A 2,500-nucleotide genomic window follows, 5' to 3' on the forward strand; every position below is an offset into this window, starting at 1 on the left:
CACTCATGGTCCCTCACTAGTACCTTCACACTCATGGAACTCACTAGTACCTTCACACTCATGCAACTCACGAGTGCCTTTACATTCATGACCCCTCAAAAGTACCCTTCGTACCTTACCTCCGCACCCTAACACCGTACCCTCGTGTTAAGTTACGATAGTAATCATACGTACTACAAACATATCCCTCCATTTCATATAACTAACATAAACCCAACAATTTCATTTATTCAGCTCATTCACCCGCTTTATTTACAAACACGCTTTACACTCACGCTCCCTTTTCCTCCCATCAAAACAAATTACAGATACTACAGTTACGTCATTACGAGAACTAATGATAAATTATTGACCCTGGGAGACAATTTGTACAAGTCAACAGTCATTAGAGATAATGAGAGTGAGGAGTTAATGTAAACGAGTCAATGTCAGTATATTAAGGTGTCAGAGGAAGTAATATCAGGTCGCCATGGAGATACGGGATGCACAGGGGAGAGGAGGGAAGGGGAAAGAAAGGAGGGAGGAGAGAAAGGGGTGATAAAGAGTACAGAGGGAAGGGGAAAGAAAGGAGGGAGGAGGGAAAGGGGTGATAAAGAGTAGAGAGGGAAGGGGAGAGAGAGGAGGGAAGGAGAGAGAAAGGAGGGAGGAGAGAAAGGGGTGATAAAGAGTACAGAGGGAAGGGGAAAGAAAGGAGAGAGGAGGGAAAGGGGTGATAAAGAGTACAGAGGGAAAGGGAGAGAAAGGAGGGAGGAGGGAAAGGAGTGATAAAGAGTACAGAGGGGAGTGGGAAGGGAGAGGAGGGAAGGGGAGAGAAAGGGGTGATAAAGAGTACAGAGGGGAGAGGGAAGGGAGAGGAGGGAAGAGGAAATGAAGGAGGGAGTAGAGAAAAGGGAGATAAAGAGTACAGAGGGGAGAGGGAAGGGAGAGGAGGGAAGGGGAGAGAAGGAAGGGAGATAGAGGGTACAGAGGGGAGAGGGAAGGGGAGACGAGCGAAGAGGAAATGAAGGAGGGAGGAGAGAAAAAGGAGATAGAGGTACAGAGGGGAGAGGAGGGAAGGGGAGAGAAATGAGGGAGGAGAAGAGGGAAGATAGAGAGTGCAGAGAGGGAGAGGAGGGAAGGGAGAGAAATGAGGGAGGAGAAGAGGGAAGATATAGGGCACAGAGGAGAAGGGAAAAGGAGAGGAGGGAGGGAAGGGGAGAGAAAGGAGAGAGAAGAGAAAGGGGAGATAGTACAGAGGGGAGAAGAGGGAGGGGAAAGGAGAGAATGGAAGGAAAAAGAAGGAGGGAGGAGAGAAAGGAGGGAGAAGGAGGAGGGAGGGGGAGGAAAGGGTTCAAGGAAGAAGAGGAGATAGAGGAGGCAGAGGGGAGAGGGAGGAAAGAGGAGAGAGGGAAGATGAAAAAGGAAGGAGGAAGAAGAGAGACGATAGTTAGAAAGTGCAAAGGGAAAGGGGAAGGGAGAAGAAGGGGAGAGGAGGGAAGGGGAAAGAAAGGAGGGAGAAGAGAAAAGGGAGAAAAGGGATACATAAGAGAGAGAGAGAGAATAGGGGGAGGAATGACGAGGAAGGAAAGGAGCGATAAAGAATAGAGATGGGAAAGAGAAAGAAAAACGGAGTGAGAAGGAGAAAAGAAGGGAGAGAGATAGTGGATACAGAGGGGAGAGGGGAGAGGGAGGGAGGAGGGGGGAAGAGGAGGAAGAGTGAAAGAGAATAAATGAAGCGGGAGAGAGGGAATGAGGAGGAAAGAGATGGGAGAGAGAGAGGGAGAAGACAAGAAATTTTGAGGGAGAAAGGAGGGGAAGGAGAGAAGGCAAGTGAGGGAAATACGAAGGGAAAGGGAGAGAGAGGGAGGGAAGGGGGATAGGGAAGAAAGAGGAGAGAATGAGAAAAATAATACAGAAGCGAAAGGAAGGAAGGGGGAGAAAAGGAATGAGGGAAGGAGGGAGGAATGGAGGAGGAGAGAGAGAGAGAGAGAGAGAGAGAGAGAGAGAGAGAGAGAGAGAGAGAGAGAGAGAGAGAGAGAGAGAGAGAGAGAGAGAGAGAGAGAGAGAGAGAGAGAGAGAGAGAGAGAGAGAGAGAGAGAGAGAGAGAGAGAGAGAGAGAGAGAGAGAGAGAGAGAGAGAGAGAGAGAGAGAGAGAGAGAGAGAGAGAGAGAGAGAGAGAGAGAAGGGAACGAGGGAGAGAGGAGAAAGGGGGTGGGGTCGGGTTAGAGGGGAGAGAGAGGGGAGACAAAGGTAGAGGGGCTAGATAAAGGGGAAAGAGAGGGGAGACGGACGAGGTGAAGGGAAGAGAAATTTGGCGAGGGAAGAAGGTTGAGGAAAGAGGGGAGAGAGGGGGGAAGGGAGGTAAAGAGGAGAGGGGGAGGGAGGGAGGCAGAGGGAAGAGGGAGGGAAGGAGGAAAAGGGGAGAGAGGGGAGAGAGGGAGGCAGAAGAAGGGAGAGAGGGGGAGAGAGGAGGGAGGGGAGGGAGGAAGAGAGGAAAAGGGTAGAGGGGAGAGAGGAGAGG

The 2,500-nt window shown here is 50.6% G+C and overlaps 1 protein-coding gene across 1 annotated transcript in view; it reads left to right on the plus strand.

Moving 5' to 3' along the window:
• Positions 1-2,500, plus strand: part of LOC138867547 (serine/arginine repetitive matrix protein 5-like) — a 63,466-nt gene that overhangs the window by 20,492 nt on the left and 40,474 nt on the right. The gene's annotated exons all lie outside the window — the stretch shown is intronic.

The sequence above is a fragment of the Penaeus vannamei genome, chromosome 30 (genome assembly GCF_042767895.1).
Source record: "Penaeus vannamei isolate JL-2024 chromosome 30, ASM4276789v1, whole genome shotgun sequence".
Classification (NCBI taxonomy): domain Eukaryota; kingdom Metazoa; phylum Arthropoda; class Malacostraca; order Decapoda; family Penaeidae; genus Penaeus; species Penaeus vannamei.